The sequence below is a fragment of the Carcharhinus amblyrhynchos genome, chromosome 21 (genome assembly GCF_965287045.1).
Source record: "Carcharhinus amblyrhynchos chromosome 21, sCarAmb.v2.hapA, whole genome shotgun sequence".
NCBI classification, from domain to species: domain Eukaryota; kingdom Metazoa; phylum Chordata; class Chondrichthyes; order Carcharhiniformes; family Carcharhinidae; genus Carcharhinus; species Carcharhinus amblyrhynchos.
Window position 1 is genome coordinate 14,028,828 of NC_137344.1, and position 25,901 is coordinate 14,054,728.

Consider the following 25,901-nt stretch of genomic DNA (forward strand, 5'->3'; position numbering starts at 1 on the left):
GGTTCATGCTCATTTTGGGCACAAACCTGGTGACATCACTGACAAGGAGCAGGAAAGATCCAAAGTCATGTCCTCGCCAGCGAGAACTATGACTTCCAGATCTTGATTCACTGTTGGCATCCTAGCAGATGGTAAACATGGGCTGAAGATTTCACCCTCTGACAAAATTGACATCCAGCCAAAAGGAGATGGGATAGGTGCCCAAACAGTTAGCAATATATGTTGATTGTCATAGTGTCTTAAAAGAGGAAAAGTGAAGAGTCATAAAAGCTTGGGAGAAATTCCAAAGTTTAAGGCCTACCTGGCTAAAGATGTGGCCACCAATGGTCAAGCAGCGAAAGTCATGGATCCACAAAAGGCCAGACTTGGATGAATATAACGTTCTCAGTGGATCACACATTGTAGGACTGGAAAAAGTTACAAAGATTGAGAAGAGATCTGAATGGAAGCTTGAGAATTTTAAATTCAAAGTTTTGGTGAATTGGAAACCAGTGTGGGTCAATGTGTCCCTGAACTACAGCATCTAATACAAGCCAAGCTGACATTTAAAGTACTATGAGAATTGCAAAATGTACAATCATCATCTGTCCCAGTATCAAAACAAAGAGAAACCTTTGTACCTTTCTTGTTAAAGTAATGCACCAGCTGATTAATGGCCATGATACGACCATCAATAAGTATTCAAATTCACCCACAATACATCCATTTCTGAAATCATAATGTCATTGCAACTGAAATTGTGTCAAATGTCTTCATCCTTTGTGTAATTCCTTTCCTAAGCTCTACTTTAAAAGAAAAAACTGCAAAGCAAATATTTGGTGTTGTGCATATGGAAGGAACTCTCTTTCCAGCCCTTTAAAATGGGGCACGATAGTATAGGACACATGAACATTGATGTGGTTTGGATAATATCCATCAGCTATTCAATCTGTTACTCTGTACCTTAGGTAATTGTGCAATACTCTTTTATCTTTCAGTGTCTCACATTATCACACCCATTTTAATGACACTGATGCGGATGTATGAAGCCATCAGCTGGATGTTATTCAAGCTAAATACATCTTAAATTCTTTTGTCATCTATCAGCTAACTTACAGCATCCATCACAAACTTACATTCAACAGCTGCTTGTCCATCTCCATTCAGGAAACCGAAATAAAGCAGAGGCTCCTTTAAGTTCATTCAGATTCACTTACTTTTTTTTAAGTTTATGATTAAAAAGGATACATTCTAAGCTTTAGAATTTATTAGAAAATCCCAAAATAATTAGTCCCATTTCACATTCCCAGTAAAAAAAACTGACCTTGTTTATTTCATGCTTTTGCGAAGTATATCAGAAACAAGGAAATGAGCTGCGTATGAAAGTGAGCTGTATGAAAATATATAAAAGACCTTAAGCTATGTGACAATATAAGTTTAAAGTTTATTTATTATTGTCACATGTGGGCTTACATTAACACTGCAATGAAGTTACCGCAAAAATCCCCTAGTCTCCACACTCCAGCGCCTTTTTGGATGCATTGAGGGAGAATTTAGCATGGCTAATACATCTAACCAGCACACCTTTTGGACCATGGGAGGAAACCGAAGGATCCAAAGGAAACTCATGCAGACATGGGATAAACGTACAGACTCGGCACAAACACCCAAGATGAGAATCGAACCCAGATTCCTGGCGCTGAGAGGCAGCCATGCTAACCACTGTGCCACCCCTATGTTCACACAAAGAGATAAAATTGGGTGTGGCCCATTTTGGAGGATAAAAACAATGATGTGCAGACAACAACCCCAATCTGAGAGATGGCTGAAATACTTGAACAGAATAAGATATCTGCTTGGATGGCCACCTGATTCGCAGACCAACAGGCATTAGTCCCTTACTTGTAGAAGAATGGGCTTCATGTCTGTTTTTGAAAGCTATGGAAAGAATGCCTGAAAAATCTTCCAACCTAATGTGGGATAAGCTCTTTTTCAGGTGCCCTTTGTCTCCAGAAGTTGATGCTTTCTGCAATTATTTTCTGCTGGGGGAACAAGCACAATGAAGGTGGGGGTTGGGGGGGTGGGGCAGCATAGTGACACAGTGGTTAACACTGATGCCTCACAGTGCCAGAGACCCGGGTTCAATTCTGGCCTTGGGTCACCGTCTATGCGGAGTTTGCCCATTCTCCTGTGTCCTCCAAGTGTTCGGGTTTCCTCCTACATTCCAAAGATGTGAGGTTAGGTGGATTGTGCTACGTTGTCCCTTAGTGTCAGGGGGACTAGCAGGATGAATATGTGGGATTATGGGGATGGGGCATGTGTGGGATTGTTGTTGGCACAGGCTCAATGGACCAAATAGCTGCCTTCTGCATTGTAGAGATTCTATGATTCTATGAAGACAGTATCCCCTCTCCCTATTTCTCAGAATGCTCCGTTTCTATCCTTGAGGATAATCTTTAATCTTGTTGTTTTGTGTTGTAAAGCACACTACATTCCAAGTATTGATGAGTTCATCAGTTTCCAGCTCAAATTGCAATCTCAAACTTGCACTCATTGGGAGAGTTTCACAAATGCTTAGTTGGAAGCAATTGCTTTCCCACTGAGTCACTCCTCTCTTGAGTTTGGAAACAAAGTTATTAACTTCTGATGAAAGATTTGTTGACTGAGAAAAGTATTTTCCAAAAGATGAAAGGGACTATGCTTTATGATTGCTAATGAATCAGGATTAAATTATTTATTTTCCTCAGGAAAAAACAGAATTATTCCCTTTGTTCTGGTTTGAACAATGTGAAGTAGTCAGTCATTTTGTAATATTTAAATGCACAAAACTTATGATAAAACTATCCGCCCTTCCTCTCATGCTAATCCAGATCTCTAATTACTCTGATTTACATGACTGGTGATTAAGTTTCCCTTTAATTGGCCAAGTTGTTTCAAATGCCAGTTCAATGTGCTAGCCAAAATATTACTAGTTTACCGGGCATTTCATTCTTTATCCTTGACATGAAGATAAGCAATGGTTTTCAGCCAATTCTTGTTACAGGCTAGCAGAATTCAACATTAACTGCTTCCTCCTCATCCATATTTGACAAGGACAAGGAAGAAAGATATCCTTTCTGTACAGTATGCCATAACATAGAAAATCTCTTCTTTAAATGGCGTGGATATGATTTCAATCCAAAAAACCTACACTGCTACAACTCTTTCAGCTGCATAGCTATTTTACTGCTTCCCTCCATTACACCAAATGTCCTAACATGGCTTGGAACACTCTACACCATGAGCTGAACATTTCCAGTTCATTGGTGATGGAGGATGGGGTGGGGGAGAAAGGAGGAGAGGCTGGGGGGTTGGGGGAGGGTGGGGAGGGGGCAAGGGGGGTTGGTATGTGTGTTTGGTGGGGGGGAGGGCAGAGCAGGGTTGATGGAGCCCAGCATCTACCCCTCCACCGCCCCCACGCCATATTGCCAACAGGAAGAAACACGGTCGCTGCCACAGAATTGGAGTGGGTGAGGAGTGGACAACGGGAAGGTTCTTTGGCTTCAGGTGGGATTTGCTGCTCACTGGTTAGCCAATCAAGTCACATAAGTGGCTAATGAAAGACCACTTCCTGCCTCCATAGGCATGTAGAGAAAACACTGGGAGAATCCAATGGTTGCCATCTCACACCCCCAACAGTTTCCAAGGCAGCCTTCCTTAATGAGCACTCCATGGCCCATGGGGACTGTCCAAGCAGCAATGGCACTTATAGTGTTCATTATTGCCTCCCCCCTACTTCCACAACCCCCACTCACCTACCACTGCTTCTCCTGACTGCTGGCACAGCTGCCAAACCCAAACCGCAGTGACCTATCTTCAAGGTTGCTTGGCCATTGAGGGTTCCTCTTTCAGGTGCTGCAGTCTCAGCAACGGCCACCGCTAGCAGTGGCACTGTTGAAGCTGCTGAGCTTCCGGCCCTCTGATTGGGCCATTAGCTCTTGGGAGAGGAGTGATGTAGTCATTCATTGGACAGTTGCCAGAGAAGCCACTTCTTCATTGGGGGCTACCAGCAATATGCCACCCCAAGTCTTTCCACTTGAGAAAGCAGGATTCTCACCCACTGCCAGCCTTGACAAACGGATTTCTCTGTCAACCACAATGTTCAGCCACATGTTTCTGCTAATCAGAACCTTCTCATTAGCTCCCCTTTACCTCATTCACTTACTCTGTTACACTTTTACCAGCAGTTTCATTTTTATTGGCCAGGATTACTATATTCAGTGTTAGGATTTAAAGCTTGGGCTTTAGGGAGGTTAGATTGTTGACATGTGCACTTTATCTTCCAGCCCACAGCTTTCACAGGGATTCCCTCGTGACACAGCTGTGATCTTTGACTGGCTGTTTCCCGTTAACCACAATGTTTGTACGAATGAGTGCGATTTGTTTTGTTGCATGTCAAGCTACGCTTTTCTTATTACTTACATTTCAGTAGTTTGAGGATCTCTGTCATGCCTGTTTGAAAATTGTACAGGTTGCTGCACTTCTTTTCATTATTAAAAAAGAACCTGCATACTGCAGTAAGCTTGTCGTCATTACATGGTGGACTGCTTATGCATAGCACTAAAGCAACTTAATTCAACAAAATACTGAAAGAAAAATTTTGCAGTAAACATAGATATATAGAAAATAGAGCAAAAGTAGGTCATTTTGTCCTTTGGGCTGCTCTGCCATTTAACATGACCATGGCCAATCCTCTGGCCCTGATTTTACCAGCACAGCACCCGAGGCTCGTGAAATTGCACCCGAGGCCAATGGGGAATGCCGTTCTGTGAGCCTCACCCTCCCCCATTTCAGGGGTCCTTAATTATGCTGGCTGCGTTGCCGAGGCAGCGGGAAGTGTAGACAGAGTCAATGGGTGGAAGGCTGGTTTGTGTTTTGGACTGGGCTATATTCACGACCTTTTATAATTCCTTGCGGTCTTGGGCAGAGCAGGAGACATACAAGCTGTGATACAAACAGAAAGAATACTTTCTATGGTGCATCTGTAAAAGTTGGTGAGAGTTGTGGCTGACATGCTAAATTTCCTTAGTCTTCTGAAAAAGTAGAGGCGTTGGTGGGCTTTCTTAATGTCGGCATGGAGGGACCAGGACAGGTTGTTGATGATCTGAACACCTAAAAATTTGAAGCTCTTGACCCTCTTCTACGAGTCAACAATATGAAGCTGAACATTCAGCCCTGGCTTCTTTTTAGCTGATCTATTGTTTGCTCATAAAATGTACAGCCATTAGGGGCTGACAACGCACTGTCATCACTACACTCTGAACGCTGGTTAATGTATTCTTTCAAAGGACTTACAGAAGGATGATCATTCTTAATGAATTATTGAGATAATTTTTGAAATGATCATTGTCAAGATTTGCATGTGTAAAGCTGTTGATTTTGTTTTATATACTGACATGAAATTTGATCCCTTGTTTCCTGATTTATATCGTGAGTAACAGTCCATGTAAGTATTGAAGTAAAGTGGAAAAACCAGCTTCTTGGGATGGGGGTTTGGTGTGGTGGGGGGAAGGATTGTTGACTCTGGCACCAAAGATTCACTGTTGGTGTTTATTTCATCCACTCTAAAAATAATTCATTCTGAACCTTATCATGCATTTTGTCTTTATCCCTTGCAGCTCATTCATTGACTTTTTTAGTTCCTTCATAGGGTGTGGGCATCACTGGCATGGCCAGCATTTGTTGTTCATCGTTTTTTTAAGCGTGTATAGTAGTCACTAAGATAGACAATAGCTTCTGCAGTGGCTAAATGAAGCTCTCTGAGCCCTCTGCTGAATTTTATCAGATGTCAGTCCTCAATGATGTGAGTCATTGGTTAGGATGCACCATAGCTGCAAATTGGGTTCCCCGCAATGCCCCACTTGTGTCTCTTTATTGCACAAAGGCCTTGGCCAGTGTGGAGCGTCTAGTGTTGTTGTGGCAAGTTGATGCTGGGTGGGTGAGCTGTGGGATCTGTGGTGAGAAAATAGTTTTCATGCTGGTTTGTTGATTCCAATCCTGCTGCCACAGGATCCCTGTTGTTATTCCTTGGCATGATGGTCTTAGCCATAGTAGCTGATATGATGGGACGCGAGCAGCGATGGATTGGTAAGGTCCTTATATAGAGGCAGGCTTGTGTTAATGTAAACCTTCTCCAGGAGCTTTCTCATTGCAATCTCCCTCCTTATGTGAGGGAGTGGGATGTTGCTCAGGGCTGGGAACCAGGGGTGTTGAGAGGGTACCCTAGATGATATGCATTGTTGTGTTGAGCTGGGTATCTACCAGGCTGGTGTGGGATGAGCTGCACCCCAATGGTACACAGTCCTCTGCAGTTGATTAGATAATAGCAAAATCTGTGGTCCTTAAGGTTTGAGCATCTGCACCCCATGAAGAGCCAGCAAGTTTGCAGAGGAGGTTGTTTTGTGTTTTGATCTTTGCTGCTGTTTATTGTTTGAGTGTATTCAGTCAGGGGTAACACCAGATAAACAGGATGTTGTTTGTGATTCAATCTGTTGCCATTCAAGGAGATGTTGCGTTCCCTCTTATTGCTGGCATTGTGGAGGTGGAATATCCTTGAGACTGTTTGTTGTATTTGGGCTGAAGGCACAATGTCTTGCAGGAGTCAAACAATTTTATAAAATCACTTTTTGGGGTTGTCTCTAGTTTAGAAAAGTTCCGAGCCTGAGAGACATAGCATCAGCATAGCTGAATCTCTGAGACAGGGTTGGAGACAAATTGTTCAGAAAGAGACTGAAAAGCGTTGGGGTTAGAACAGATCCCTGGGGAAGCCTATTGGACTGTTTCCTCCAGGAACTTGGCTCATCAGCCATGTGCACCTGAACATCTACCTCAGAGTAATAGTTCAATGACATCAGTAACCTATGGAAGGAAGGTTCTTGAGATTTTGACAAGGTGACCATGTGCCTGATTAAAGCACGTTGGCACAGTGGTTAGCACTGCTGCTTCACAGTACCAGGGACCTGGGTTTGATTCCCTGCTTGGGTCACTGTCTGCGGATTTGCACATTCTCCGTGTGTCTCCATGGGTTTCCTCTGGGTGCCCCAGTTTCCTCCCAAAAGATGTGCTGGTTACGTTCATTGGCCATGCTAAATTCTCCCTCAGTGTATTTGAACAGAGGCCTGAGTGTGGCGATTAGGAGATTTTCACAGTAACTTCATTGCAGTGTTAATGTAAGCTTACTTGTGACACTAATAAATAAGCTAAACTAAGATAGTGTTGTGTGCTGCAGTGAGATGGAGAAAAATTTTGATGTTATTTTCAATTAAAATGGTGGGGGCAAGGATCTGGTCACACATACTTTGTCCTTGCAGAATCCAGCTTGTCTGGAAAAAGAGATATTTTTCAATAATCTGTATTCATATTTCTGGGTCTTAGAAATAAGGTATCGCTTCAAGTAAGTTTAATTTTATGCTTCTGTATTTGGAAGGGTTAATGCCTTTATTTTCATTTAGATGCATGCACGTTACTGAGAGTATACAATGTGAGAGCAAACAAGGCTCAAAGGAAAACCATTCAGTAGTGTTACCGTCACTGAATCCCCCACTGTCAACATCCTTGGAGTTACCATTGACCAAAAACGCAACTGGACTCACCACATAAACATAGTGACCACAAGATCAGGTCAGAAGCTAGTCATACTACAGTGAGTAATTCATCTCCTGACTCCCCAAAGCCTGTCCACCATCTACAAGGCACAAGTCAGGAATGTGGTGGAATGCTCCCCACTTGCCTGCACGGGTACAACTCCAAAAACACTCAAAAAGTTTGACACCATCAAGGACATGGCACCACATCTACAAACATCAATTTCCTCCAGCACAGATGCTCAGTAACAGCAATGTGCACTATCTACAAGATACACTGCAGCAATTTGCCAAAGATCTTTAGGCAGCACCTACTAAACCCATGCCCACTTCCATCTAGTAGGACAAGGGTAGCAGATGCATGGGTAGACCGCCACCTGCAAGTTCCCCTCCAAGTCACTCACCATCCTAACTTGGAAGTATATCGCTGTTCCTTTGCGGTCACTGGGTTAAAATCCTGGAATTCCATCCCCAAGGGAGTTGTGGATCGTTCCATAGCACATGGACTGCAGCGATTCAAGAAAGCAGCTGACCATCACCTTCTCAAGGGCAACTGGAGGTGGGCAATAAATGCTGGCCAGGTACGGTCCATGCCCATGTCCCATGAATGAACTTTAAAAAAAGTTGTTGCTTAGCAACTTGCAGAGCCACCCTAAGACCCTAAGAAAGAAATTATGAGCTAGTTTAAGCTTGACCCAGGAGTAGCTGAACAGGATGAGGGAGCTCTACAAAGGTCCATGCAGACTACCCAAAGGAACAAAAGAAAAGCAAAAAACCAGGAAGTTGGGACAAAAATATATACATGGAAGACAGTTAAGTTGAAGAAACAAAGAACAAGATACTGAATAAAGTTCTGTTCAGGGGAAAAGAGACAGCTGCAGGAGCCAGATTTAAAGTCAGATAGGTTGAGAAGCCAGAAAGTAAATCAAAAGTTTGATGACATTTTAAATTTAGCCTGTGAAGCAGTAGTGTTCTGTTGGCATGGCTGGGTAGCTGAGAGGTTGTCTGGAAGCTTGAGTGCACGTGGCAATCTAAGGCAGAGGAATGCAAAAAAGAGGGATTGAAATCCTGGAGATGGATCTTTGGTGAAAGCACAAAAGAAAAAGTGTCATTTGGGAGATGAAGCAATAGCATTTTTTTCTAAGAGTGAAGTTTGGAAACACTTGTGTTTGGAAACACTTGTGCAGAAGTCAGATTTCCTGTGAGACCAGATGGCTCACAGTGTGATAAGCATCTTGAGGATTTATTGAGAAATCTACAGTTGAATTGGGTGGCATTCATCACTTGGTTTCAGATTGTCATGAGCCTGACCATATTTCACCTATTGGTTTACATGGATTGTGTACTTATTGAAAACATTAGAATATAAGATATATTTTGTAACTTGTGTAATCCTTACAAATCTGTGCACATCTGTAAAAATATAGCTCGGGTGGAGGAGTACTGTATTGTAGTTAATCTTTACTTGTTTAATAAATGTTTTATTCTTTTATCAAAATTTAGTTGGCAGTCCTGGGACTCTGTTGATCCACATCTCTAAAAAAGATAAAAGTTACGTGGTGGAATTATAGTGGATGGGACACAGACCATGCAAAGATGCATTAGCCTCAGGTGGGATTTTCCAGTCTTGCAGCAAACGGAAAATTGTGCCCATGATCTATCGAACTAGAAGTCTCTTCTGGGATCTGACTGCTCAGTAATAGAGTTGAGTGGCCCTATCCATTCTAAGACTTGCAGCAGACAGAGAGCAGAGATATTTGGCCAGTGGCTTGAAGGCAATTGTGGATCTTTGCCTGGTTTTGGGAAGCTGACGACTTTGGACATATACCAAGGTTTAAACAGTGTTCCTTCACAGATAATTGCCCTTAAGAAGCTGCCTTCTTGAACTGCTACCACTTTTACAATGAAAATAAGTGCTGTCAGGCATGGTGTACTAGGACTTTGGCTCAGCGATAATTAAAGAATGGGAATGTATTTCCAAGTTCAGATGGTGAGTGACTTGAAGGGGAAGTTGGAGATAGTCATGTGCCCACTGTCTTTGCCTTTGTCCTTCTCGGTGGTGAGGTATGGGTTTGGAGGAGCTGTTGAAGAACTCTTGGTAAGTTGCTTTGTCTTGCAGATGGTGACAGAGTGAATTTGAATTTGAATTTGAAGCTACTTTTAAATTCTTAAAGAAGAATTGACTTGAAGTTGAACCTCAGTGCACCTGTTTAACGACATTATTTCATGGTGGCACAGTGGTTAATACTGCGCTGCATAATGCCAGAGACCTATGTTCAATTTCGACACCAGGTCAATGTCTGTGTGGAGTTTTCACGTTCTCCCTGTGTCTGCGTGAGTTTCCTTTGGGTTCTCTGGTTTCTCCCATAGTGCAAAGATAGGTTTGGTTTATTGGCCATGATAAATTGCCCCTTAGTGTCAAGGGGACAAGCAGGGTAAATATTTGGGATTATGGGGATAGGGCCTGGGTGGGATTGTTGTTGATGCAGATTTGGTGGGCTAAATGGTCTCTTCTGCACTGTAGGGAATCTATGATAATACAGTCAGTATGTATGATTTTAATAATTTGGAATTACACCAACATTTTTTATTCCGTTAGTATTTTAACTGCACTCAATTAATAGCTCCCATCAGTGAGAGTGAAAGCAATATTCCATATGTTTTTAATGTTACTCAACCATAATTGCAGCATTGTGGATTGAGACATTAGAGTGTTCCTATTGTGTTTATGAAAAAGTTCTTTGAAACCCACTCATGTTTTGTCTCTGTGACTTGGGAAAAACCGTGGGAATGAATTATCAGGAATGTCTCATCCATATTTATAATAGACGTGCAGATAAAGAAATACCAGTTTGGAAAAAATCTAACACTATACAAAGACAGGCTGCAAATGTCACAGTTAATAGCAGCAGTGATAAATAGAGTCACAGGGTCATAGAGATTTTCAGCATGGAAACAGGCCCTTCAGCCCAACTTGTTCGTGCCACCCTTTTTTTTAAAACCCCAAAGCTAGTCCCAATTGCTTGCGTTTGGCCCATATTCCTCTATACCAAAGGTACCCATGTAACTCTAAACACTTTTTAAAAGTCAAAATTGTAACCACCTCTACTATGACCTCTGAGAGTTTGTTCCAGACACTAACCACCCTTTGCGTGAAAAAAATTGCCCCTCTGGACACTTTTGTATCTCTCCCTTCTCACCTTAAACCTAGTTTTAGACTTCCCTACCTTTGGGAAAAGATATTGACTGTCTAGCTGATCTATGCCCCTCATTATCTTATGCCTCTATAAGGTCACCCCTCAGCCTTCAACGCTCCAGAGAAAAAAGTCATAGTCTATCCAGCCTCTGCTTATAACTCAATCAAGTCCTGGTGGCATCCTAGTAAATCTCTTCTGCATTCTTTGCTTAATAATGTCCTTTTTATTATAGGGTGACCAGAACTATACATAGTATTCCAAATGTGGCCTTACCAATGTCTTGTACAACTTCAATAAGACATCCCAACTCCCATATCCAATGTTCTGTAAGAAGTCCCACAACACCAGGTTAAAGTCCAACAAGTTTATTTGATAGTGAACCCACAAGCTTTCGGAAATGCTGTTCTTCCATCAGGTGTGTGGAAAGTTCTTTCCACACCCACAACTTTCCACACACCTGATGGAGGAACAGTGTTTCCGAAAACTTGTGGGTTCACTATCAAATAAACTTGTTGGACTTTAACCTGGTGTTGTGAGGCTTTTTACTGTGTTTACCCCAGTCCAACACATGCATCTCCACTTCAATGTTCTGACCAATGAAGCCAAGCATGCTGAATGCCTTCTTCACCACTCTGTCCACCTATGACTCCACTTTCAAGGAGCTTTGAACCAGGACCCCTACCATTAACTGAGTAAGTCCTGCCCTGGTTCAATCAACCAAAATGCATCACCTCACATTTATTTAAATTAAACTCCATTTGCCACTCGTCAGCCCACTGGCCTAATTGATCAAGATCCCATTGCAATTCGAGATAGCTTTCTTCACTGTCCACTATATCACCAATCTTGGTGTCATCTGCAAACTTAGTAACCGTACCTCCTATATTCTCATCCAAACTATTAATACAAGTGACAAATAACAGTGGACCCAACACTGATCCCAGAGTCACACTGCTAGTCACAGGCCTCTAGTTTGAAAAACAACTCTCTACAACCACCCTCTGTCGTCTGTCATAGACTGTACTAGCTGCAAAAACATCCTCAAATTTACATTCAGAACTACATACATACATGCCATGTTGGATTTTACCCGCTCAGGTTGAGAGGCAGAGAAGAAAAGGCATTAAGTATTGAGAGAAAGCAGTGGGCACCGTGCCCATCATCTTCCTGCTGCCTTTGAGTTCTGCCAGTGCCTGGAAAGGGGTAGGACAGCCTTTCCATCCTGTGGCCAATTGTGCCACTTAATTGGCTAATTAATGGCCCATTCCCCCTACCACTGGCCTCCTGTTGCCTGAGGTAACCGTTTGGTAAACTCTGGTAACTTCCCTTTGGGCTCAGTTGGGTCGATGGGCGGAGCTTCTAATCTGGCACTCCAGGGGTCACAGAGGGCATTGGCTGCTCTCATGGTAATGCTGCCTTTTCCCTCATCAATTTCCCTCCTCAACCTAGCCAGGGCTGCCTGACTGACCCCAGCAAACCACTAGGATGGCTGGTGGCATAGTGGTCAGCACTGCTGCCTCACAGCACTAGGGACCTGGGTTCAATTCCTGACTTGGGTCACTGTCTGTGTGGAGTTTGCACATTGTCTGCGTGGGTTTCCTCCGGATGCTCAGATTTCCTCCCACATTGGCCTTGCTAAATTCTCTCTCAGTGTACCTGAACAGGCATCAAAGTGCAGCAACAAGGGGATTTTCATAGTAATTCCATTGCAGTGTTAATGTAAGCCAACTTATGACACTAACAAATAAACTTTAAAATAATGATCTGAATGTTCCTAAAATTCCAGGACTACAATAAAATATCCTCCAAATGGCTTGAAGCTACTGAAAATATGCAACTAAGAAGCTTTCAAAGGCAGGATATCAAAGCATATTGCCTTTATGTTAGAGATTTATGGCTATTTTCCACAATTAACATCATTCTACAGATACATCATCTCTTTTTCTTGCTTATAGCTCTCATCCTATTAAATACTCAAAGTATTCTGGCAGATTAGCTTTATTGCTTGAGTTGGTACTGATCTCATTTGTTAGATCTCAAATTTCTTCTATATGTTTTTGTTCCATTTTTGTCTTTCATCCCTAAGCCCAACCTGAACCATTTAAAGTTGGCTTGCAGCCACTTTTTAAAGCTCCTTTTTTCTCAGTCTTTGTGATAAAGGGAGGAACCTTCTTCTGCTATTTTGAGAGGCACAGATTGTCTGCTTTAAGTTGTAAAATGAAAAGGCAATTATTACTGTATTCCTATCCAGTAACAACAGTTATTACAATAATGGTATGGTGCTCTACCTGAAGGGACCCGTTCACATAGGGAGAAACCCTGGATGTTTTTGTAAGAATACAAGTTTACAATTCAAATGTCAATGAGGGAAGGTAGACCTGAATTAAGTGACTAACAAAAGAAAACTATCAGGAGACTTTAAATTTATACTATTATACTGGTGACTTTAACTTTCCAAATATTGATTGGAACCTTTATAGGTCGAATAGTTCGGATGGGACACTTTTTGTACAGTGTGTGCAGGAGAGTTTCCTGACACAATATGTGGATAAGCCGACAAGAGGTGGGGCCACATTGGACTTGGTACTGGGTAATGAACCAGGCCAAGTGTTAGATTTGTCTGTGGGAGAGCACGTTGGAGATAGTGACCACAATTTGGTGTGCTTCATTATTGCAATGGAGAGGGATACAGTCACACGACAGGGCAAGGTTTATAATTGGGGCGGGGTAATTATGATGCGATTAGGCAAGAATTAAGGAGCATAAGATGGGAAGAGAAACTGTCAGGTATGGACACAAATGAAAAGTGGAGCTTTTTCAAGGAACAAATACTGCGTGTCCTTGATAGATATGTCCCTGGCAGGCAGGGAGAAAATGGCCGAGCTAGGGAACCATGGTTCACAAAGGTTGAATGTCTTGTTCAGAGGAAAAAGGAAGCGTATGTAAGGATGAAAAACAAGGTTCAGTTGGGTCGCTTAAGGATTACAAGGTAGTTAGGAATGAGTTGAAGAAAGGGCTTAAGAGAGCTAGGAAGGGGCATGAGAAGTCCTTGGTGGGTCGGGTAAAAGAAAACCCCAAGGCTTTTTACTCTTATGTGAGAAATAAAAGAATGATGAGGGTGAGGTTAGGGCCAGTCAAGGATAGTAGTGGGAACTTGTGCATGGAATCAGAAGAGATAGATGAGGCGTTGAATGAATACTTTTCTTCAGTGTTCACTAAGGAGAGAGGCCATGTTTATGAAGATGAGTGATGATACAGGCTGATAGGATGGAGGAGGTAGATATTCAGAGGGAAGATTTATTAGCAATTTTGAAAAACCTGAGGGCTGTTAAGACCCCTGGGCCAGATGGGATATATCCTAGGATACTTTGGGAGGCAAAGGATGAGATTGCGGAGACTTTAGCTTTGATCTTTGGGTCCTCAGTGTCCACGGGGATTGTGCCAGAGGACTGGAGAGCGGCAAATGTTGTTTCTCTGTTCAAGAAAGGAAATAGGACTGACCGTGGTAATTATAGGCCAGTAAGTCTTACTTCGGTGGTTGGTAAGTTAATGGAAAGGGTCTGAGAGATAGGATTTATGACCATTTGGAAAGATGCAGTTTAATCCAGGATAGTCAGCACGGTTTCGTGAGGGGTAAGTCCTGCCTCACAAATTTGATTGAATTCTTTGAGGAGGTAACTAAGTGTGTGGACGAATGTAGAGCAGTTGATGTTGTATACATGGATTTTAGTAAGGCATTTGATAAGGCTCCCCATGGTAGGCTCATGAAGAAGATAAGGGGCTGTGGGATAGAAGGAAATTTGGCCGATTGGATAAGTAACTGGCTATCTCATAGAAGACAGAGGGTGGTGGTGAAGGAAAATTTTCAGACTGGAGGCCAGTTACCAGCGGTGTACCACAGGAGTCAGTGCTGGGTCCTCTGCTATTTGTGATTTTTATCAATGACTTGGAAGGGGGGGGCTGAAGGGTGGGTTAGTAAATTTGCTGATGACACCAAGATTGATGGAGTAGTGGATGAGGTGGAGGGCTCTTGCAGGCTGCAAAGAGACATTGATAGGAAGCAGAGCTAGGCTGAAAATTGGCGGATGGAGTTTAACCCTGATAAGTGTGAGGTGATTCATTTTGGTAGGACAAACTTGAATGCAGATTACAGGGTCAACGGCAGGGTTCTGAGGAATATGGAGGAACGGAAAGATCTTAGAACATAGAACATAGAAAAACTACAGCGCAACCATGCCCTCCGGCACATAAGTTGCGCCGAACATGTCCCTACCTACTAGGCCTACCTATAACCCTCCATCTTACTAAGTCCATAAGAACATAAGAAATAGGAGCAGGAGTAGGCCATCTAGCCCTTCGAGTCTGCCCCACCATTCAATAAGATCATGGCTGATCTGAGGTGAATCAGTTCCACTTTCCTGCTTTCTCCCCACAACCCTTAATTCCCTTGTCTGCCAAAAACCTATCTACCCGTGACTTAAATATATTTAGCGAGGTAGCCTCCACCACTTCAACAGGCAGAGAATTCCAGAGATTCACCACCCTTTGAGTGAAAAAGTTCCTACTCAACTCCGTTCTAAACTGCCCTCCCCCCCCTTATCTTGAGGCTGTGCCCTCTAGTCCTGCTGTCCTTTCTGAGTGGGAAGAATCTCTCTACCTCTACCCTATCCATCCCTTTCATTATCTTATATGCCTCTATAAGATCCCCCCTCATCCTTCTAAACTCCAATGAGTACAGACCCAGTCTATTCAGTCTCTCTTCATAGTCTTATCCCCTCATCTCCAGTATCAGCCTAGTGAACCTCCTCTGCACTCCCTCCAAGGCCAATATATCCTTGTGCAAGTGCGGCGACCAAAACTGCACACAGCACTCCAGCTGCGGCCTCACCAGTGCCCTGTACAGTTGCAGCAAGACCTCCCTGCTGTTATATTCAATCCCCCTCGCTATAAAGGCCAGCGTCCCATTTGCCTGCTTGATCACCTGCTGCACCTGCAGACTGGGTTTTTGCGACTCATGCACAAGGACCCCCAGGTCCCTCTGCACCGTAGCATGCTGCAGCTTTTCGCCCTTTAAATAGTAATCCCTCCTACTATTATTTCTGCCAAAGTGGATAACCTCACACTTGCTAACATTGTACTCCATTTGCCAGGTCCTCGCCCACTCGCTCAGCCTATCCAGATCCCTCTGCAGACTTTCCATACCCTCCGCACAATTTGCTTTTCCACTCATCTTCGTGTCATCAGCAAATTTCATTACCCTACACTCAGCCCCCTCCTCCAGATCATCTATATAAATGGTAAATAGCTGAGGCCCCAGCACCGATCCCTGCGGCACTCTACTAGTCACCAACTGCCAATCCGAATAGCACCCATTGATACCAACTCTCTGCCTCCTATTAGACAACCAATCCTCTATCCACGCTAACACCTTACCCCCAACTCCATGCACCCTAACCTTCTGAAGCAACCTTTTGTGTGGCACCTTATCAAACGCCTTTTGAAAATCGAGAAACACTACATCCACCGGTTCCCCTCTGTCTACCGCACTAGTCACATCCTCATAGAAATCCAATAAATTCGTCAAACACGACTTCCCCTTAACGAATCCGCGCTGAGTCTGCTCTATCAAACCATTCTTTTCTAAGTCCCATGTACTTATCCAAAAGTCTCTTAAAAGACCCTATCGGATCCGCCTTCATAACCACAGCCGGCAGCTGATTCCACACACCCACCACCCTCTGAGTGAAAAACTTACCCCTGACATCTCCTCTGTACCTACTCCCCAGCACCCTAAACCTGTGTCCTCTTGTGACAGCCATTTCAGCCCTGGGAAAAAGCCTCTGAGAATCCACTCGACCAATACCTCTCAACATCTTAGACAGCTCTATACACCTTATACATCTTGGGGTTCATATCCATAGATCTCTGAGGTTGCCACTCAAGTGGATCGAGCTTTAAAGAAGGCTTATAGTGTTTTAGTGTTTATTAACAGGGGGTTTGAGTTTAAGAGCCATGGGGTTATGCTGCAACTATACCGGACATTGGTGAGACCACATTTGGAATATTGTGTTCACTCTGGTCACCTCACTATAAGAAGGATGTGGAAGCATTGGAGAGAGTGCAGAGGAGATTTACCAGGATGTTGCCTGGTTGGAGGGTAGGTCTTATGAGGAAAGGTTGAGGGAGCTGGGGCTTTTCTCTTTAGAGTGGAGGAGGATGAGAGGCGACTTAATAGAGGTTTATGAGATGATGAGGGTGATTGATAGAGTGGACATGCAGAGACAATTTCCTGGGGTGGATGTAGCTGTCACGAGGAGACATAACTATAACATTCATGGTGGGTGATGTAGGAGGGATGTCTGAGGTAGATTCTTCATTCAGAGAGTGGTTGGGGTGTGGAATACACTGCCTGCTGTGATAGTGGAGTCGGACTCTTTAGGAACTTTCAAGCGGTTATTGGATAAGCATGTGGAGCACACCAGAATTATAGGGATGGGATAGCTTGATCTTGGGATTGGACATAGCTCGGCACAACATCAAGGGCCGAAGGGCCTGTACTGTTCTATGTTCTATTATAGAATCCCTACAGTAAAGAAAGAAGCCATTCTGCCCACTGTGCCTGCACCAACAACAATCCTATATATTTACTCTGCCAAGCCCCCTGACACAATTTAGTATGGCCAATAAACCAAACCTGCATATCTTTGGGTACCTGGAAGAAATCCATGCAGACACGGAGAGAATGTGTAAACTCCGTACAATTGCCCAACACTGGAATTGAACCCTGGTCTCTGGCACTGTGAGGCAGCAGTACTAACCATCGTGCTACTGTGCAACCCTTGTCTTAAACCTGTAATGGCACCATGTAATCAAATGCCCACAAATCTTGCTTGACCATTGTAGGTTTCATCAAATGTGATAATATAAATTAGAGAAACATTTGCCAATTGACAATTAAATGTAATTAGATCAGAATATCAGAATGAAACTTCCTGTGGTTAAGTGGCTTGAATCCTCAGTGTTACTCACCTTAATTCATAACTGAGCAACTCCCATCTGTGGAATTAATTGACATCAGGTGCCTCATTTGCCACATAAGGAATAAACAGCATTTGTCATTTAACGCAAGTATCATATCAATGCTAATAGGCTTTTGAAGTTTTTTGAAGTTGCCAAGGATTTTGTTGCCGTGAGGCATGATTTACGGTTAAGAAATGTGACAGGAATGGTTAAAAAAGGAAGAAAAACAAAAATGTGGTTATCTGATAGCTGAATGTGTATATTTTGGAAAGGAAATCATCACATTGCTAAAGGATTAATCCTTCAGATCAAATTATTCTTTGCACCCACAACTTATGTGTAATACTGATGATGTTGATATGAAAGAATTGTTATGAGGGTAATGAGTCAAATCAATTAGATTATTATCCAGAGTTACAGCATGGCTATGCCATTGCAAGTAAGCTGATCTCTCAATTTAATTAAATGCAAAATTATCTGTAGTAAGTGTTGCTGTCCACTTCATTTTCATTCTATGCCTGATGATTGTATTTTCCTTTGGTTATTTGTTACATCCTTTTAATTATTTCCCCCTGCTTTCAGGTTCCTTGGCATGGATGTCCAAGGAGACTTCAATGGAAGGTAGTGGGCTGGTACCAATCATATTTTGTGTACCCCAGCCCCCATCTTCCACATCCAGCTGAAAATATGCCTGATTATGGTGCCGTAAGATCTATAAAACTGTTTGTGTAACATTCATAAGAGCATTAGAGGTAGAAGCAGGAGGGACTATAAAATCCTTTGACTCTGCATTGCCATTCAACAGGACATGGGCTGAATTTTGACTTCAATTCCACTTTCCTGAAAGATCGTCTGATCTCATTCTTCTGAGAGTATATGCCCAGTCTCTTCATTTCTCATCAAAGGACAATCCTCCTTTCTACATTTACTGTCACCTGAATTCCTTCCACAATTTTTCTGAATAACTTGAGTTATTTAATTCACTAGGACCCTGGTTCCAGTACAGTTCAAGTGATGATTTCACTATCCCCAGCACGGTTCTCAATGCCCTCATGAATTCATAGAATCCTACAGGAGGCCAATCCTACAGAAGGAGGCCATTCGGCCCGTCAACTCTGCACTGACCACAATCCCACCCAGGTCCTATCCCCATAACCCCATGTATTTATCCTAACCAGTTCCCCTGACATTAAGGGGCAATTTACCATGGCCAGTCCACCTAATCTGCACATTTTTGGACTGGACATGAATTGAAACCCATTTCTCCCACATCAATTATTGAACCACACTTTCAACTCTTTAATATTATTCATCCTAAGCCAATTTATTCATGACAACCAATATACTCTCAAAGCAGGTCGGATATTGAAATGTTTAAGGAGGCTCTGTTCCTTCACTTTAGGAAGATTTTTATGGTTAACTCATAGAGGCCAGGTTTTTGTGGGCTCAAATGAAATATATGATTGAAGGGTATGAGACAAACTGAATCCATCAGATAAGTGTCTTAGCAACAATGCTTGTGGGTTAGGGAGAGCAGGATTGCTTCCTCCCTGCCCAACAAGCTAATCCTATCCCCCCACAATCTCCCTCTAACACTATTATCTATACCCACCTCCCATCAATCACTACCTCCCCTGATGACAGACTCACCTGAATGATTTCTGACTCTCTATCTTTATGTCCCCCATTTCTTTGCAACTTCTGAACTCCTCTCTGATCTCTCTTCCACAAAGCCCTCCCCACCTGATTATCATTTCCCAATCCTCCCTACCAACACTCCTCCACAACTATCCCCAACCACTATCACTGTCAACAAGTGCCTGGACAGTGTCCGCTTCTGGAGCCATATCCCGAACAGGCAACGGAGTCAGATTGACTTAAGGGTGAAGATTCTTCCACTCTCTGGAGTTAAAACTCCATGACATTGAGAGAACCTGAACTACAGGTTTCCTGACATAACATTATGGGCAGCACAGTGGCACAGTGGATAGCACTGCTGCCTCACAGCTTGGGACCCGGGTTCAATTCTAGCCTTGAGTGATTGTCTGTGTGGAGTTTGCACGTTCTCCAATGTCTGCATGGATTTCCTCTGGGTACTCTGGTTTCCTCCCATAATTCAAAGATATGCTGGTTAGGTGGATTTGCCATGCTAAATTGTCACTTAGTGTCGGGGGGATTAGCATGATAAATATGTGGGATTACTGGGATATGGCCTGAGTGGGAATACTGTCGGTGCAGGCTTGATGGGTTGAATAGCCTCCTTCTGCACTGTAGCGTTTCTATGATTTTATAACTCCTCCCTGCCTCCTTCCCCCATCTCAGTAAATATCAAGGGCATTGTGCTGGTAAAGAATAGAACAAAACATGCAAGTGATGAGAATGTTGATTTTAAAACCAAGATCGTGGAACTCAGTATAAAAACCGTACCACATGTATTTTTCTGTAACATTTTAATGAGTACTGTAGTGGGGTAAATAGCGCTGGTTATTATGAAAAGGCAAAGTGAACCAGTCGAGTTGGAAGTAGGACAACTTCAGCTAAATGAGAACCATGTTGAAAATGATGAAACAGATAATCTGTGTGGTTACTATTCATAAGGATACCAATTAACAATTCCTTAGGGGCTCCACTAAGTGTAGTAAGGACAGTGTCTGGAGCAGTTGAAAACATAGAGATTGAGCTTGTGCCATCATCATGATAAGCATGAATGGAAATCCATGGCAAAGAAATTATTTTTGAAATAAGCACTGAAGGTACTTCAGGATAATGGCAGTAATTTTACAGACTGAAGATGAAAAAGCAAACTGTACTGTTTGGAGAGGCAATTGTTGGACATTCTCTTCAGTAAAAGCATTGTTTCAATTATTTATGTCTGAATAGATTTCATGGATTTACGATGATCATCTCCGTTGCAGATTGAATGGTCCATGATACTAAGAAAGGAATTTGCATTTCCATAGTGCCTTATATGTTTCTAGGATATCCCAAAATGTTTTTCAACCAATGGGTTACTTTTGAAATAAAATCCGTGCTGTGCAGGCAAACATAGCAGCCATTTTGACATTGCGAGGTCCAATGTATGGCAAAATAATTATTGATCTATTGATGGTTGGCTGAGAGAGGAATGTTGATCAGGACACCAGGAGAGCTCTTTGCTTTTCTTCAAATGGTGCAGTGGATCCTCTGCGTCAGGCTTGTCCAGCCTGTTCATAGAATCGTAGAATCCCTACATTGCAGAAGGTGGCCATTTGGCCCATCAAGCCTGCACCAATACACCCAGGTCCTATTCCCGTAACACCACTTATTTACCCTACTAGTCCTCCTGACACTAAGAGAGAATTTAGCATGGCTGATCAATCTAACCAGCATATATTTCGGGAGAAAACCGTAGCATCTGGAGACAATCCACATAGACATGGGGAGAACATGCAGACTCCACACAGACAGTCACCCAATGCTAGGATTGACCCTGGGTCCCTGGTGCTGTGAGGCAGCAGTGCTGACCACTGTGTCACCAAGCCGCTCAGCGTGGGTGGATAAGGGGGGCACATTTGCACATTTTTCTCATTCAATGAAAACATTTCAGAAGATTAGGTTTGGCAGAACAATAAGCAAAATTTCAAAAAAAGGTTGGGGTTTTAAGGAAATAAATAAGGAATTATTGATCAAAAGTACATCAATGTCACACAATGTCACATAAATTAAGTTGCAATAGAGTAAGGCAGACTCATACTCACCTGAGACATTGGGTGGGATTTTACAACCTCGCTTGGGCAAGATCAATGGATCTATGCATCAATTACGCTGTCCAACGCTCATTCGCACCAATTCCATGATGGGCGAGGTGGTAGAGATCCGACCATTCACTCAGTCTATTGCACTCACCCCCGCTTTCCCCTCATGCACTCACTCTCACACACACACACACACACACACACACACACACACACACACACACACACACACACACACACACACACACACACACGCACACGCACACACACACACACACACACACACACACACAGTCTGTCACACTGTCATTCTCACTCCCACACACTATCACACCCTCACTCTCAATCCCCCACACACATTGTCGCACACTGGACACAATTTTCCCAAAAAATGACTAGGTATCATAACAGTGAGAAAACCAAAGTCTCATTGGGGCAGCACAGTGGCACAATGATTAGCATTGCTGCTTCACAGCGCCAGGGACCCGGGTTTGATTCCCGGCTTGGATCACTGTGTGGAGTCTGCATGTCCTCTCTTTGTCTGCATGGGTTTCCTCTTGGTACTCCGGTTTCCTCCCACAGCCCGAAAGACATGCTGGTTAGGTGCATTGGCCATGCTAAATTCTCCTTCAGTGTATCTGAGCAAGCATCTGAGTGTGGTGACTAGGGAATTTTCACAGTAATTTCATTACAGTGTTAATGTAAGCCTACTTGTGACTAATAAATAAAATTTAACCTAAACTCTTTTTAACATTGTCAATCCAAGCAAATGAACTAGCCTGTGATTGGTTGAGCGAGCCCTGAACATTGTTAAAAGCATTTTTAAAAGTTCTGTCAAGGAAGTTTTGGAGTTGAAAGATTGTCTACATGACAACAGTGAAGCAGAGCACATGAAAAGGTCAAGCAGGCCAAATCCTCAGACAAGCCTGCTCCACATCCGTCTGAGCAGGTAGACACAAATTTAGTTTAGAATCTAATTTGAAAGACAGCGCATCAGACAATGAAGCACTCTCTCAGTATTTTGTTTTAGTGTCAGCCTAGATCATGTGCTCAAATGCAATAACAGCTTACATTTATACATTGCCTTAGACAAAGGGAAATGTCCCAAGGCATTTTACAGTAGATTTGGCATCTGGTCAAAGAAAAGTAAACTATAAGTTTGTCCACAGAGACAGATCTGAAAGGATGAGAGGGAGAGAGGCTTAGAGAGGGAATACCAGAGTTTAAGGCCTAATCACCAAAGGCATGGCTGCCAGCGGTGGGGGCAAAGGGAGCATAAAGACCAGAGTTGAAGGAATGCAGAGTTCTCAGAAAGCTATAACATTGGAAGAGGTTGCAGCAACAAAGAGAAGAGAAGTTATAAAGGGTTATGAATATTCCTGAGAATTTAAATTGGATGTATTTGGGGTGATAAATGAGACCAATACTCATGCATTTAATAGAAGCTAAGTTTCAGGAGGAATTTTCAATAAACTGTTGACTTTTGATCCTTAAACTACTTCTTGAGTTTTAAAACTTGACACTGCAGTCTGACATTTTGCAATAGTTTGGTTGAATTACAGAAGAAATTGGAGTAAAAATATTTTTTGGTACAACGTCCATCACACTGTTGTCAGAAATATAGATAAAACAGAGATATTGATCGAATCGTAAGAGTTTAGAGCAGAGGAGAGAATATTCAGCTCATTGTATCTGGGGCAGGTATCTGAAAGATCTCATTCCCCTGACCTGACCATAACCTTTTAAATAGTTACTCAAATATTTATCTATTTCTTTACGAGAAAGCTATGATGAATTTTATTTTCAAGACTCTCTCTACTGAATCGTATCCTAACCTAAAGGACCTTCTGAGTAACTGTTTCCATTACAGGTCAATATTGCCAGTAGGGGGTGGTGAACATTTCAGGGGGGTGTGGTGAACATTGTTGGCAGGGAGGGGGATGGGTGAACGTTGCCGAGGTTGGGGGACAGCGAACATTGCTAGATTGCTTGGGGGGGTGTGTGAGGGAGGGGGAAGATGTGAACACTGCTAGGGTGGCTAACAAAAGTGGCTATGGTGGCTCCATTTTTAGGTTGGAGTGGTGAAGCATTGAGGGGAGCAGCACAGGAATATTGCCAGCACTGCCATTGTGCTTTGCAACTCCAGCTGATTTGCTTAGAGTTATAAAAAAACAGGGTGACTGCAGCACCACCAGCTCAAGTCTCCGTGGCTCTGATCATCTTATTCCACTGTCATTGCAATTACAGAACAAACCAGGCAAGGTAAAACTGGCAGTCAGGAGTTTAAAATTCCTGCGTAAGGACCCAGATGTGCACACTTTGGAACTTCTTCAGGTCTCAATGTGCATCAGTGCTATAGGTTGAGTCAGAGGCCTCTCCTCATGTTGGAAAATTTAGGCCACTGTCTGCGTGTCTGATCCCTGAAGTTTCCATTCTTTTTAAAGCTTTATTCATTGGATGAAATCACAGATATATCTGTTCTCTCTGACACTAGTTAAGCTTGATTTTTCAAGCTTAATTAATTTCCCCTGCTGAAGGTCGATTAACCTTCTCGTAGACAGACAGCTATGTCTGTGGTATTATCAATAAGTACATTGAAGGAATTCATCCTGAACCCATGAGTGCTATCAAAATGATATGTAGGAGTTGCTTTTATGTTTATGCTATTAACAAACAGCAAAGTCATCCCCAAGGGTTTGTGGTTATGAGCTACCCTGAGACTCAAGCTGAAGAATGACTCAGTTCCTTTAAAGATTACATAAGTTTTTCCAACAGATTTTGATGATCATGAGTATAGTTGCCAAGAATTACTAGTTGTTACATCTGGGCTATGTGCAGGATTGATTTGAACTAACAAATGACTCCTCTGGAAGATAAACAAATTATGCAGAATCTACACTGATAGAGAAATAATTGCTTAAAGTAACATGATGTGGAGATGCCGGTGTTAGACTGGGATAAACACAGTAAGAAGTCTCACAACACCAGCTTAAAGTCCAACAGGTTTATTTGGTAGTAAAAGCCACTAGCTTTTGGAGCGCTGCCCCTTTGAAGGGGGCAGTAAAGTAACACCCCAGCTAAATACATCAATTTGAACAACCGCAGATGTTTAATGTGCCTCCATTTTAATTTATTTAATCAAGGCTTCAGAGAAACATTATGTGTTGTCACAAGTTCTGTTCCAACTATGAGAACATGTATCCTCACAAATGCTAACATTTTTTCATTGCAATATTTGGAAATTAAAATCAACAAATTTTCTACATTAAGTCCCTATTTTCAATACATTCAAGGGAAAGGCTTGTGTGCCATGTAATCCTGAAACCACACTGGAATATCATAGAATCCCTACAGTGAAGAAGGAGATCATTTGGCCCATTGAGTCTGCACTGATAACAGTCTCACCCTGGCCCTATCCCCATAACCATATGTATTTACTCTGCTAATCCCCCTGACACTGAGGGGTAATTCAGCATGGCCATTCCATTTAACCCACGCATCTTTATACTGTGGGACGAAGCGGGAGCACCCAGAGGAAACACATGCAGACATTGGGAGAACATACAACTCCACACGATGTGACCTGAGGCAGGAATTGAACCCGAGTCCCTGGCACTGTGAGACAGCAGTGCTAACCACTGTGCCACCATGACGCTTTAATATTTGGTATGGTGTACAGGAACTTCCAAAATACATTTGATAAAGTGCCACACAACAGACTCCTGAGCAAGCTATGAGCTCATGAAATAAAAGAGACAGGAACAACATAAATACAAGGAGATGCTGAGTGACAGAAAACAATGAGTCATGGTTAATGGATGTTTTTGAGACTGAAGGAAGGTGGAGTTCCCCAGGAGTCTTTGCTTGGAGCCCTGCTTTTCCTGATATGTATTAATTACCTAGATCTTGGTGTACAGGATCACAATTTCAAAACTTGTGGAAAGTACAAAATTTGGTAGCTTTGTGAACTGTGAGGATGTGTTGTAAACTTCAAAGGACATAGCAAGGTTAACGGAATGGACAGAATGCACTGAAAATAGGGATTTAATGTGGAAAATTTGTTGATTTTAATTTCCAACTATTGTACTGTTTATCGCAATCAAAAGATGTTTTTGAGGATACATGTCCTCATAGTTGGAATAGAACTTGTGAGAACTCATGGTATTTCTCTGAAGCCTTGATTAAATAAATTATAATGAAGGCACATTAAACATCTACAGTTGCTTGAATTGATGTATTTAGCTGGGGTGTTATTTTAAGCACAGTTATTTCTCTATTAGTGCAGATTCTGTATAATTTATTTACCTTTCAGACATTGGCAGATGAAACTTAATACAAAGAATTGTGAA